The 15,120-nt window shown below is 42.6% G+C and overlaps 1 pseudogene; it reads left to right on the top strand.

Annotated features, from left to right (window-relative positions):
• The window catches only part of LOC112070446 (poly(A) polymerase alpha-like), a 36,473-nt pseudogene that overhangs the window by 183 nt on the left and 21,170 nt on the right, over window positions 1–15,120 (top strand).

Below are 15,120 nucleotides of genomic sequence, written 5' to 3'. Positions count from 1 at the left end.
TAAGTATCTCGTTACTTTGGACAGATACGTGTTTGGAAAGGGGATTGGGCCTACCGATGCTGGCGAGCCAGTTTGTCAAGTATTTATTTTTGGTAGCAGGTTTTGTAGCGGGAAATTGTATAGAAACAATTSAGTATTAGCTAGCTACAGTAGTTATCGTTAGTACCGTCTGACTTTTAACCCAATGCATTCAAGCGTTCTTGGCAAGTGAAGTTGCAAACGGCTAGTTAGCATTTCCAGGACTTAGCTACCATAACAAAACACACGTTAACGAACGTTAGCTTTGTTATGCTATGTTTGCGCCATCTAGCACGTAGCTAGTAGGTAATTGTGATTCGGTAACCAACTAACGTTAGTTAGCTACGTGTTTGCTAGTGCCAAAGTTAAGTGTAAAGTTGATATTGTAATTTGTCAGTTGCAAACGTTAAGCCGTTAAGTTAAAGGTTAAATGCAAACAAAGACAACTTTTACTACTGTTACTCTAATTCGTTTATTGTCTCTTTCGCAATTATGTTAAATATATTTGTCAGATACAGCTAAAATACCATGTGGCTTCATTGCCAGTTTGAGAAAGTTGGCTGTTCAGYTGTCTTGCCCACTGCCATTTAGGCGTAGCTCTTACATGCTGGCCATCGCGCGGATGTTGGTTTTGTCCAGACACGATCAGGACACGCCGGTTGAAATATCAAAACCAACTCTGAACCAACTAAATTAATTTGGGGACATGTCGAAAAACATTAAACATTTGGAAATGTAGATAGTTAGTTTGCTGTTGCTTGCTCATTTGTCCTGGGTTATAAACAATGGGTTGTTATTTTACCTGAAATGCACAAAGTCTTCTACTCCGACAATTAATCCACAGGTAAAAGTTTGTTTCTAGTAATCTCTCCTCCTTCAGGCTTCTTCGGACTTTATATAGCAGTAGGCAACCAACTTTAAGGTGCATTACCACCAACGACTGGAGTATGGACCTCAGGTCATCTATCTATCACCCACATGGGTATATGRTCCTAAAAACCAATGAGGAGATGGGAGAGGAGGGYCTTGCAGCGTATCAAGTGTCACAAATAGAACCAAGGTCTATTTTAGCYGTGTGGTCAGCATGTTATGTTTTGCATTGTGATGGGTCAGTAGACGTGTCAAATCAATTTGGTGCAAAAATATGTTCTCTCACATGCTGACCACACCGCTCGCGTTGCAAAATAAATGTAAACATACATGTTATTCAATCATTGCACCCACACTGCTCGCGCGCTCTGAATAGCCGGCCGCTAAAATAGACCGTGGTTCTATTTGTGACACTTGATACGCTGCAAGTCCCTCCTCTCCCATCTTATTGGTTTTTAGGAGCATATACCCATGTGGGTGATTAAATGTTGAATTGAGGTCCACACTCCAGTCCAGTTGGTGGTGGTAATGCACCTTAAAGTTGGTTGCCAACCTCCATATAAAGTCTGAAGAAGAAGAAGCCTGAAGGAGGAGAGATTGCTGGAAACAAACTGTTTTTAACCTTTTGTCTGTGGGTTAATTGTCGGAGTGGAGAACCTTGTGCATTTCAGGTAAAATAGCAACTGTTTATATCCCAGGACAAATTAGCTAGCAACAGCAAGCGACCTGTCCCCAAATTAATTTAGTTGGTTCAGAGTTGGTTTTGATATTTCAATCTGCGTGTCCTGATCGTGTCTGGTGTGGGTGGACAAAACCAACATGCGCGCGATAGGGGACACATGCATGCCTGGTCTGGTCAGCATGTTAGGCCTTTGTAATGTCAACATCAAACTGTAAGATTACAGAAGGTCACCAAGTTGARGTTGACTATGTCCTTGGTGGCTCTGTTCAGTCAAAACATTCTAGATTAATATGAGGCATGACATCATCAGAATCCATTCAGAAGCCTCTGTGTCCAATATGAAGATGTATAGCTATGTCTGTTTTCCTATTCCACCACACCCACAGAAACCACAGCAGGCAATGTATGCTAGGGAGTCAGTATAGAACTAACTATAAAATACACACTACACGCATCATTTGTATGTGCTGTGATGCCATTACACACTTTCTGTATGGGCTGTCATGTATATTTGTATTGATGGATTGTTGATGTGTGGATGTTTCTTTGTACAATACCAAGAGAAATTCCTAGTAACATTTGTTACATGGCACATACATTTATTCAGATCACAAACACATCTGTCCTGTCCTGTTTTCAGTCCAACTGCTAACCAGGTGTCGTTGGGTCGGGAGACTCCCAAACACTATGGGATCACTTCTCCTATCAGCCTGGTCCAAGCTAAGGAGGCTGACCTGGTCCTCACACACAGGCTGACTGAGGCCCTGAAACCGTACGGGGTGTTTGAAGAGGAGCTGGAACTACAGCGCAGGTAGGATGGTTGTCACTCGTAAATGGTCATGTTAGAATGAACACAAGTTATATCAGGTAGTGTCAAGGCCTATGAGGAGGAGGATAACTTCATCCAATATCTTGCCAGTACATCAGCCAATTATTCTTATGTTGGGGTTTCAGTCAGTACTTGGTAAACTGTATTTAAAAAAATATATTTAAAAAAAATGTGGCYTCGCCTCTTCACTGGCGTCGCCTCTTCACTGTTGACGTTGACACTGGTGTTTTGTGGGTAATATTTAATGAAACTGCCAGTTGAGAACACCGATTTTCGGGGTGTCTCATAGTCTGACAAACACCACTCTAGCTCTGTCACCTCGGATGCAGCATCAGCGGATGTGGTGGATTGAGACGCATCCGATGCAAAAAAATTAATACAAAATATAATGCCAAAATCTAATTAGCATAATAATAAAAAATCCTTAAAAAATCCATCGGTTTAAGTTAGAGAGATATATTTATTTTATTTTTATTATGGTAATTACATTTCAGCAGGGGTGTGAACATCGACTCTAGGGGGTTACACTTCAAAACACCACAGACTTCCTCTAAATCATGCCTTGTTTTCCATAGAATACATGTGTTGGGAAAACTGAACACCCTGGTGAAGGAATGGATCCATGACGTCAGTGAGACAAAGGTATTATTTTACACTCACCTATAGACAGTTCTCTGGTACAGCAAGGGGTCTGGTGATAACATCAAATGGCTGAGTCCCAAATGTAGTGCGTTACTTTTGATCAGGACTCTGCACTATAAAAGGGAATCGTGTGCTATTTGGTATGCAGATAATATTGGGTTGATATGACAACCGCATGGCACTGTTACCTACCATGATGCAACAGTATGTACGGATTGTTTTATTTTCTCCTAGAATCTGCCTGCCTCAGTGATTGAGACTGTTGGAGGGAAGATATTCACATTTGGGTCGTACAGGTTAGGAGTTCACACTAAAGGTACATGTTATGTCCACTTTTCACTGCAAACGTTACAGTAAGAGTTGTTGTCCAACAGGAATGCWAATTTTAATTTCAAAACATTTGTTGGTACCTACTGAATATGACTGTCAACCACACAGGTTCTGAAAACACATGACCACAGAGTTTACATCTAAACAAGGTCTTCTGTCCTTGTGCTCYTCTTCTAGGGGCAGACATTGACGCCCTGTTTGTGGCTCCTCGGCATGTGGAGAGGACAGACTTCTTCTCCTCGTTCCTGGACAAGCTGAAGGAGCAGGAGGAGGTCAAGGATTTAAGGGTGGGTATTGTGTTGGTYGAGTGGGACTTGTTGTTGGTAGTAAGTGAGAGTGAAGTGGGTATTGGTAGAGTTGGAGGTAAAGATGCATACCCAAAAATGAACAGGGTGCAGACTGTTCATGAACTTCTGTCTTTATTTTCCAGGCTGTTGAGGAGGCATTTGTCCCGGTCATAAAGCTGTCTTTCGACAGCATTGAGGTGTGACATTTGAARGTATTTTTTTTATTCATGATTCCTTTATAGGCCTAAAATGTGAACATTTGCATTGCTACAAGGAAACCATGCAAAACTGGTTCTGTACATCCAATATTGAAATGTCCCACTTTAAAAAAATAAAAATTATGTCCATGAACTGTTTGTTGTGTATTTTTAGATCGACATCCTGTTTGCTCGTTTAGCGTTGCAAACCATCCCAAAGAATCTGGACCTTCGGGATGACGGGCTGTTGAAGAACCTTGACATCCGCTGCATTAGGAGTCTCAATGGTAACACAGAGCTCTTTGTATCCTCGGAGCTTGGGTCCTGATGTGGTTCAGTTGGTGAAAGTGTGGTGTTATCAGCACCAGTGATGGGTTCGATTCCCGCTGGGGTCACAGATACTAAAATGTACAGTGTATTCGGAACATATTCAGACCTCTTGACTTTCTCTACATTTTATATTACAGCCTTATTCTAAAATGGATTCAATTGTTTATGCCCTTCAATCTACCCACACTACCCTATAATGACAAAGCAAAAACAGGTCGATTTTTTTGGGGGGACAATTTATAAAAAATTATATGCATATCACATTTCCATAAGTATTCAGACTCTTTACTCGGTACGTTGTTGAAGTACCTTTGGCAGCGATTACAGCCTCAAGTCTTTTTGGGTATGACGCTACAAGCGTGGCACACCTGTATTTGGGGAGRTTCTCCCATTATTCTCTGAAGATCCCCTCAAGCTCTGTCAGGTTGGATGGGGAACGTTGCTGCACAGCTATTTTCAAGTCTCTTCAGAGATGTTCAAGTCCGGGGCTCTGGCTAGGCCACTTAAGGACATTCAGAGTCTTGTCCCTAAGACACTCCTGAGTTGTTTTGGCTGTGTGCTTAGGGTCGTTGTCCTGTTGGAAGATGAACCTTTGTCCCAGTCTGAGGTCCTGAGCGCTCTGGAGCAGGTTTTCATCAAGGTTCTCTCTGTACTTTGCTCTGTTCATCTTTCCCTCGATCCTGACTAGTCTCCCAGTCCCTGCCGCTGAAAAATATCTCCACAGCATGATGCTGCCACCACCGTGCTTCACCGTAGGGATTGTGCCAGGTTTCCTCCAGACGTGATGCTTGGCATTCAGGCCAAGAGTTCAATCTTGGTTTCATCAGACCAGAGAGTCTTGTTTCTCATGGTCTGAGAGTCTTTTAGGTACCTTTTGGCAAACTCCAAGCGGGCTGTCACGTGCCTTTTACTGAGGAATGGCTTCAATCTGTCCACTCTACCATAAAGGCCTGATTGGTGGAGTGCTGCGGAGATGGATGTCCTTCAGAGTGACCATCGGGTTCTTGGTCACCTTCCTGCCCCCCCCTTCTCCCCCGATTGCTCAGTTTGGCCGTGCGGCCAGCTCTAGGAAGAGTCTTGGTGGTTTCAAACTTCTTCCATTTTAAGAATGATGGAGGCCACTGTGTTCCTGGGGACCTTCAATGCTGCAGAAATGTTTTGGTACCCTTCCCCAGATCTGTGCCTCAGCACAATCCTGTCTCGAAGCTCGTCGGACAATTCCTTCGACCTCATGGCTTGGTTTTTGCTCTGACATGCACTGTCAACTGTGGGACCTTATATAGACAGGTGTGTGCCTTTCCAAATCATGTCCAATCAATTTAATTTACCACAGATTGACTCCAATCATGTTGATACATCTCAAGGATGATCAATGGAAACAGAATACACCTGAGCTCAATTTTGAGTCTCATAAAAAAGGGTCTGAATACTTACGTAACTAAGGTATTTCTGTTGTTATTTTGAATACATTTGCAAACATTTCTAAAACCTGGTTTTGCTTTGTCATTATGTGGTATTGTGTGTAGATTGATGATAAAAATAATAAATATGTAATCCATTTTAGAATAAAGCTGTAATATAACCAAATGTAGAAAATGTAAAGGGGTGGGAATACTTTCCAAATGCACTGCATGTACTGTAAGTCGATTAGGATAAAATCATCTGCTGAATGGTATCTCACTACACTGATCCAAGTTAAAAACAGTGTGGTTTGAATGGTTGAAAGGCCTCTTAACAATTGGTTGTTGACTCACATCTAACCGTACCTACAGCTGGTTGAAAGCAACTGCTGTGTTGTAGGTTTCAAGTGTTCTCTCTGCATTGTGTTGTAGCCTAACAGCCTGTCTCTATTGTGACTGGGTTAGTTACGGGGATACATTGTAGCCTAGCTGTCTGTCTCTATTGTGACTGGGTTAGTTACGGGGATACATTGTAGCCTAACAGTCTGTCTCTATTGTGACTGGGTTAGTTACGGGATACATTGTAGCCTAACTGTCTGTCTCTATTGTGACTGGGTTAGTTACGGGGATAAGTTGTAGCCTAACTGTCTGTCTCTATTGTGACTGTGGGTTAGTTGGGGACAATAATGACTTGACGTTGTGTTTTCAGGTTGCAGAGTTACAGATGAGATCCTTCATCTTGTACCCAACATTGAGAACTTCAGACTGACTCTGAGGACCATCAAGCTGTGGGCTAAACGTGAGTTGGATCTGTACTATTGATGTTGCGTAGGAGCACAGTCATTTGTCTTGGTGGAAAACATAACTGTGTGTTGAGTCGGTATCTTCCGTAAGCGTGTGTGTGTGTTCACCTGCTTGGTATGTGTCTGTCCCTGTTTGTGTGTGTTTGCGCTGTGTAACACTGACTGTTGTGGCTAGGCAGGTAGGGATTATCTCACTCATTCTCACCTTGCCCTCTTTTCACACTAACAATCAACTAATGACATGTCAACGCGCTGGGCCCAAACTGAGCTCCTATTTCCTAAACGGGATTATCCTGCCTAAGAGAAACCGTGTGTCATGGCATTTTTACACACAGGACGGACCACACGCCTCGTTGCCATGGTGAATTTGTTTGGCTTGCATATTCTGCCTGGCAAACAACTTTCCAATCATATTTTGTCTTGCGGGAACAGAAGCCGCAGAGAGAGTCACTCACTGGCCTGTAGGCCAGCCAGGTGCAGGTACTGAATGTGATTCTCTAGCTATGGCTGTAGTTATTATTATTATTATTTTTTTAAGTTTTGTGTAAAACTAAGCCCAATCAAAAAACATCCCCTGCCCCTTTGCCCCCAACCCTTTAGTTCTATTTAAAAGCTAGATGGCTGTAAGCGATATGGCATAGGATTCGCCAAGCTTATTGGGAGACGAGGCAGAACCGTCAAGGAATTGCAGCTGAATTGCAGGACCAGCTAAATTACACTGGTGCCTGGTGATCATTCATGTACGGCCAAATATCTCACTCACCATCAAATGTGAATCGGCTTGTATACTAAAGATGTGATGAATATACGTTTTTCTTTGCGTTTTGAAACTGCCGTTTTTAATCGGTTTTCCATTTAAAACGAGAAATAAAATTCCAAGTGAATTAAAGTTGTCATTCTCAGACTGAACCAGGTCTCGACTGCCCATCCTGGTCTTATACCGGGCCAGACTGAACCCGGCAGGTCTCGACTGCCCGTCCTGGTCTTATACCGGGCCAGACTCAAATTCTGAGAATTGATTTGGGCCGGACAAGTCATGTGTGGAAGACATTTGACATGGTTGTGGAAACTACTGGAGAATCCACTGGCCATGTGAAATGTAGAGGGTGCGAGGCATTTCTAAAATAGGACAGCAGGAAGACGGGTAGGCTACTTCTCTGAGCCTGCAGGAAGACGGGTAGGCTACTTCTCTGAGCCTGCAGGAAGACGGGTAGGCTACTTCTCTGAGCCTGCAGGAAGACGGGTAGGCTACTTCTCTGAGCCTGCAGGAAGACGGGTAGGCTACTTCTCTGAGCCTGCAATGGGTATGGTGTGCAAATAGATGCAAGTTTATTTTTTTGTTGTTGACTGTTTGGAACAGTGTAAACAACACTGAACAAATTATGAGTAATCCCAGAGGGTCTATTCTAACGGCTTTCAAAGGCTTTATTACAGGAAAGATGATGCAATTGCTTTAGCCGACATGTTGCGATTTATTTAATTTAGTTTAATTATTTAAGGCCCCCTTTTTGTTATTTCATTTTAAAACCAAAAATAGTTGATTTTGTTTTTAAAGGCTGTGTGATGACATAAATYAATGAATGATTGATATTAAAGTATAGGCCCAAGTAAGTTACGTTCTKACAGCTAAACAAGACGTGCTCATAGGCCTCTTAGATAGTGGTTATACAAGCTCGGTCTACTTGTGGGGATGATTGTAGCCTAATAGTAACAATAAGAAGGATATCAAGAAGGAGGGTAGGAGGAGTTYGCGCTGTGTACGTATTAGGCCAGTGTCTGTCAAACAGGTGCTGTTAGATTAGCAGGGCCTAAAACACCCTCCACKTGCCAAATCCTGGTACATTTTGGCATTGGTAAGATGTCTTTCACTAGCCATGTTGGCAGGGGGTCAGGGCGCCACAGTGGGTCAGGGCGCCACYGGGGGTCAGGGCGCCATTTCAGAMCATTTCACTTGCATTTGTGAATAGAAATAGTCAAGTATGATCACATTTTATAGTAAAATGTTGCTGTTTTCAAAGTATTTCTGACGTTTTTGTTTCATAGCTGGTTAAATTAATCGCACAAAGTCAGAGAACTAGGAGTCCTATGTACCCCCCCCCCCTTGTGTTGCACTACTTGGCTGGATCTGTGAGATTTTGGTTAAGATTCAGATCACAAAAAAATTAATGGAAACACTATACCATATTTTTATTTCTCACTAGAAATACATTTTGTTTTTGGAACATTTACAAAGCATCATTTTTTTGTTGTGTTTTTTGTTGGTTTAATTTTAGTGTCATAATTTTTTAAAATCTGGTTAAGAATCTGAGTGGCTGTTAGATTTGTACATGTGTTTGGTGGACCTGTAGATTAGCCCTCTAAAGGATCCTGCCCGTTTGGAACAGTGTAAACACTAAATACATTCTGAGATCCCGGAGAGCTTGTTCTATTTTTATTTTTTTTACGCCTTTATTACATCATGGCAAAAGATTTAAAAACTGTTGAATTGGTGAAATTGCTTTATCTTACAGATCTTAGAGCTCACGGAATCCGTGTGAATCTTAGAGCTCACGGAATCCGTGTGAATCTTAGAGCTCACGGAATCCGTGTGAATCTTAGAGCTCACGGAATCCGTATTAAACAAACACTCAACAGAACCAGGATCTGTCTAATTTCTGAAGATATTTATGGATGTGTTTTATAAATCCTGGCACATTTTTAACAGTTGCTTTATAACTAAGTTGGGGTTTACTCGCTCCTCTGACTTTTCTTAAGGAAAGGGTTGTTTCCTCGTCTCCTCACTCCGCTGCCGCCTCTACCACATTGTTCTCATGATTGGAACCTGTTTAGTGGTATTTTCTTCTTCAGTTTAAACGTTCCCACCCCTAATGTATGTACTGCTGTTACGACTACTACAACTCACCTCTATTCTGCCAACTGCCTTGTAGGGCAACAACACATCTAATCTCTTAGTGGTAGCCAGGACCTACCAGCTCTACCCAACACCATTTTATATATATATATATATATATATACACTTAATGTTATGTTATTGTTCTCCCCCAGGCCATAACATCTACAGTAACATCCTGGGCTTCCTGGGTGGTGTATCCTGGGCCATGCTGGTAGCCAGGACCTGCCAGCTCTACCCCAACGCCGTGGCCTCCACTCTCGTACACAAGTTTTTCCTCGTCTTCTCTAAGTGGTGAGACGTCTCTCTCTTTCAGGCGTACTCTGTGACCTGTTTTCAGATGGTCATTTGTTTTTTATCTGTGCTTTGCCAGTGACGTGTCGTTTTTGTGTGAGGTGTTAATGAATGAGGGTTTTCCGTGGTGCCGGACAACGTGGCCGGGAAGATTGTAAATTTACCGTCCATTTGAGAAATTTACCGGACCCATATGCATTGGGTGCAGAAGCCATTAGGGCGTCCAGCCACGATGTTCAGAATGACAGAAATCACTTGTAGATTATGGTAATTCATCTTAACAGAACATACAACACCTGTAATGAAGCAGCCAATAAAACGTATTTTTCAAACATTTGCCAAAATGCAGTTAGCGGGAAAACACCATTCTAAACAGCGTGTCTAGAAAAACACCATTCTAAAACAGCGTGTCTAGGAAAACACCATTCTAAAACAGCGTGTCTAGGAAAACACCATTCTAAAACAGAGCGTCTAGGAAAACACCATTCTAAAACAGAGCATCTGATAGCGTTTCTGTTAGAAACTTAGAGGGAGAATCTAAAGATGAAACAACTAGGATGGGTTTCTGATATGACTAGGACTGCATTTGTCTTCTGGACAAGCGAAAGAACTTGACATGGAGAGAAATGGTAATGTGGTGGGTTAATGGTCTAATTAGTGGTGGGTCTAATGGTATAGTGGGGTGGGGTCTCAGTGGTATGTGCTGGGTCTAATGGTATAGTGGTGGGTCTAATGGTAATAGTGCTGGGTCTAATGGTATAGTGGTGGGGTCTAGTGGTATAGTGGCTGGGTCTAAGTGGGTATAGTGCTGGGTCTAATGGTATAGTGTGGGTCTAATGGTATAAGTGCTGGGTCTAATGGTATAGTGTGGGTCTAATGGTAAGTGGTGGGTCTAATGGTATAGTGGTGGGTCTAATGGTATAGTGCTGGGTCTAATGGTATAGTGGTGGGTATAGTGGTGGTCTAATGGTATAGTGTGGGTCTAATGGTATAGTGCTGGGTATAGTGGTGGGTCTAATGGTATAGTGGTGGTCTAATGGTATAGTGGCTGGGTCTAATGTAATAGTGCTGGGTCTAGTGGTTAGTGGTGGGTCTAATGGTGGGTCTAGTGGTATAGTGGTGGGTCTAGTGGTATAGTGGTGGGTCTGTGCTATGTGGTGGGTCTAGTGGTATAGTGCTGGGTCTAGTGGTATAGTGGTGGGTCTAGTGGTATAGTGGTGGGTCTTGGTATAGTGGTGGGTCTATGGTGGGGTCTGTGGTTAGTGGTGGGTCTAGTGGTTAAGTGGTGGGTCTAGTGGTTAGTGGTGGGTCTAAGTGGTATAGTGGTGGGTCTAATGGTATAGTGGTGGGTCTAATGGTGGGTCTAGATGGTATAGTGGTGGGTTAGTGTAATAGTGGTGGGTATAGTGGTATAGTGGTGGGTATAGTGGTATAGTGGGGGTCTAGTGGTATGTGGTCTAGTGTGGTTGTCTAATGGTCTAGTGGTGGGTCTAGTGGTCTAGTGGTGGGTCTTTAATGGTCTAGTGGTGGCGGGTCTAGTGGTATATGTGGTGGGTCTACATGGTGGGTCTAGTGGGTAGTATAGTGGTGGGTCTAATGGTATAGTGGTGGGTATAGTGGTGGGTCTAATGGTATAGTGGTGGGTATAGTGCTGGGTCTAATGGTATGTGCTGGGTCTAATGGTATAGTGCTGGGTCTTAATGGTATAGTGGTTGGGTATAGTGCTGGGTCTATGGTATATCTGTCAATGATAGCTGGTGGGTCTAATGGTTGTGTGATCTAATGGTATGAAAGTCTGTCAGGTAAGGGGTCTAATGGTATAAAACGTGCTTTTAGAGTCTATGGCTCATAATAAAAATTGGTTGAGTCGCACTTTAACTAGGTATATATTTTGGTTACTATTCAAAATTTGAAGTGAAATGATTGGATCGTGCTGGGCTGGCACCCTCCTAAATGGTATAACGGCCCGCCCGTCGCTTGTTCGGTTACATTGCGGCTATTGCCCACATGGCTAGGTGGGAAGACATCTTTAAAATGGGCCCAATGTTACGCAGGATTGGGGCATGGTGGAGGGTGTTTTGGGGCCTGCTGGCTCGTAGAGTCTACTAGGGGGCTACAAGACCATTGTTTTGACAGGACACTGGCCTAATACGCTTACAACAGCGCTAGTCTCTGCCTACTGCGCTCTAATGGTATATGTGCTCTCGTGTGTCTCTTATTGGGATTATGGTGCCTTCTTCTAATGATTGATTATACTGTGAGCTTTGAGGTCTAGTGGTATAGTGCTGGGTCTACATGTGTACGGGATTCTTCAATAGTCTCCATCCACCCAAGTAGAGGACGAGCTGTTGCGGGGGTATTAATAGTGGTGGGATCTAACTGGTATAATCGTAAGAAGGCTGCTGGTGTTACTTAGGTATGGGTATATCTTGGGTGCTGTTCTACATGGTGATAGTGCTGGGTCTAATCTTGGTGGTTTAAGAAGGTACCTTTACTTGGCCTATCTTTAATATCAATCAATTGTGCTGGGTTCTCAATATGGTGGGTCTATCATAGGTATATTTATGGTATACACACCTTTAAAAACAAAGTGCCGGGATACCTAATTTATGTTATAACGTTTGTAATAATGAGTGTAGGTATTCATAATGTCATAAAAAAGGCGTTGCTTTAAATAATTAAGGGTTCTATAATGGTAATTATAAATGATGGCATTCGGGGGTCTAATAGAGATATCAGTGATGGGGTTCTAATGGTAATTAGGGGCTTAAGAATTGGATCATTTTCCTGGTAATAAAGCGTTGCTTGGGGGTCTAAGCGGGATGTGTATACGATAGGACTCTGGGAGTGGTTCTAAATTGGTATAAATTTTGGGTGGTTGGAGTTCTGAATGGGTATTATTACACTGTGGTGGGTCTAATGTTGTAATAAGTCACCAACAGATAATAGGTGGGTAATAGTGCATGGCTATCAGTATTTGTGGTGCGCGCTCTCAAGAATGGTACTACATTGCAGGCTAGAGGAAGTAGCTACCCGGTGCGTTGGGGCTCTAGATGGTACTAGGTCGAGAAGTGCCTACCGTCTTCTGCAGGTCAGAGAGGGGATGTGGGTCTCGCCTAATAGAGTATATGCTCGCGGGTCTAACTGGTATGATTTTCTTGTGGCTGGGTCAATCGGTATAAGGTGCTGGGTCCTAATGGCTATTTACAAGGAGAAGTGCTGATGCTCGGGGTCTAATGGTTATAACACTATGCAGGCTCAGAGGAAGTAGCCCCGTCTTCCTGGGCAGGCTCAGAGGAAGGTAGCGTCTAGTTGAGGTCCCTGTATTATGGCTCACTCATGGTGCAGTGTCAGAGCTAGGGGTCATACTCGGTATAGTGCGGGTTGGGCGTCTCTTGATTGGTAGATTTTATTGGATGTCTTTTGGAGATGATAAATGGTATTTGACTTGCTCTCTTGTAGCTATTTGGGTCTTACACAATTTTGTGTATAGGATGAGTTGATTCTGGTACTGAATGGTTTAATATTCCCCATTAGTAAGTTCTTCACCCATTCTTTGTAGCGTGCTGGGTCTAATGGTATGTGGTGGGTCTATGGTATAGTGGTGGGTCTAATGGTATAGTGGTGGGGTCTAATGGTATAGTGGTGGGTCTAATGGTATATGTCGTGTGGTGTCTAATGGTAAGTGTGGTCATAAGTGGTATAGTGTGGTGGCTAAATGGTATAGTGCTGGCTATTAATGGTATTTCTAATGTTGGTGGGTCTAATGGTATAGAGGTGCGTGGGGTGCTACTATGGTATTAGTGGTGGGGTCATATGGTATTACCGTTGGGCGTCTTTAATGGTATAGTGGCTGGGGTCTAATGGTATAGTCGGTGGGTGTCTTAAGTGGTTATGACGTGGGGTCTAATGGTATACTGCTGACGTGCTGGGTCTAACTATTGGTATGTGGTGGGTTCGTAATGGTATAGTGCGTGGTCTAATGGTATACGTGGTGTCTAATGGAACAGGAGAGAAATTCGTATAGTGGTGGGTCCAGTAGGAAATCAAATGAAAATTGAGCCTAAATTATATATTTACTCCTGTCTATACTAAATAAAATAATTCATAATACTTTAAACGAAATCATAATTTAGACAAGAGGAGATACATGTACACGTTAATCCCTTCAGTGGTTGCATTCCCCTTGCATGTGAGATTTTAATTGTCATTTATTTACGTTCTCATTGGAAACGTTTGCAGAGTTTCAACTTTGTATACACTTGTGAGAACAAGTTTGGTTTATTTCGTAACCATCATTTAAGAGATATCTGTTTATTTTGTTGTTTTCTTTTGTTGCGCGTGCAACGAGTGTCATTGTGAGCAACGAACCGGTTTCTCTGGTCTGATAATGTTGAGAGATGCCTAGTACCTGTACGTGGCCTGCTCTGTGCAGAAATGTAGGAGAGGTTGTTTACTTTGTATATATTTTTTTTTTCATTATTGCGAATTATATTTTAAAACTATAGTCCTCACATTAGTAAACTATTTTGTAATACTTCCAACAATGTCTCAGATAAATCACCAGTCCTCAGCTGTGAAAGATCAATGGAAAGTTATAGACTTACGGCGCTAGTGCATTACCTATAGGCTATGAGTTCATGCTGCTCATTTCTTTGTCTCCCGAGTGGTTAGCGGTCTAAGGCACTGCATCTCCGTGCTTGATGCATCATTCCAGACACCCTGGTTCGATTCCAGGCGGATCACAAGTCCGTGATTGGGAGCCATAGGAGCGGGGCACAACAGTCCCTGCCAAGCGTCCGTCGGCCCCGTTTGCGCCGGTGTAGGCCGTCATAGTACATAAACAATTTGTTCTTCATTTTTTAAACTTTTTTGTTGCCGCCAATGGATCACAATGTATCAATGTGTCATATGGCAGAGGATGATGATCCCTCATTTTAACTTTTATGATTAACACCACCCGACAATGATGGAGAGGAAGGCGGAACATTTGTTATTTTGAAATGAAACTGTTGCATGAATATGCGCATATGATATACAAACTGGGCATATAGAGGGTAGGAAAATTGTAAGCTTTCGCCTAAGCTTTGTTGAAACTCACGTGCCGCCTATGTAAAAATACATCTATTTGCCTCAAACGTTTCAATTGATCAGGTTTTGCCTATAGGCCACTTTGAAGCAAAGGTTTACGGCCTTAAAAAAAAAAAAATCAGGTTTTCAAACAATTTAAAGTTTGTTTTCTAAATGCATACTGCCTCCAGCTCAGTTGTAAAGTGATGGGTCACTCGCTTCTACGTCACTCGGTAACCTTCTTACGTCACTCGGTAACTTTTCACGTCAACCTCAGCCGTAACTTCCACACACCTAATTTCAAACACACTAGTTCCTTTGATTTACCCTCTTTCTGGACATCTATCATACTGTATACATTTCCTTATACATGTAAAGTAGTTAATAAATTTTCTGGATGGGACAATGAACAAGTAGTGTTCAAGTCTAGAATCCAACAATAAATACAGATGCATGACTAACTAAGCGAAAATAAAAT

This window comes from Salvelinus sp. IW2-2015, unplaced genomic scaffold (genome assembly GCF_002910315.2).
Source record: "Salvelinus sp. IW2-2015 unplaced genomic scaffold, ASM291031v2 Un_scaffold1332, whole genome shotgun sequence".
Classification (NCBI taxonomy): Eukaryota; Metazoa; Chordata; class Actinopteri; order Salmoniformes; family Salmonidae; genus Salvelinus; species Salvelinus sp. IW2-2015.
This window is presented reverse-complemented; position numbering and strand designations above follow the sequence as displayed.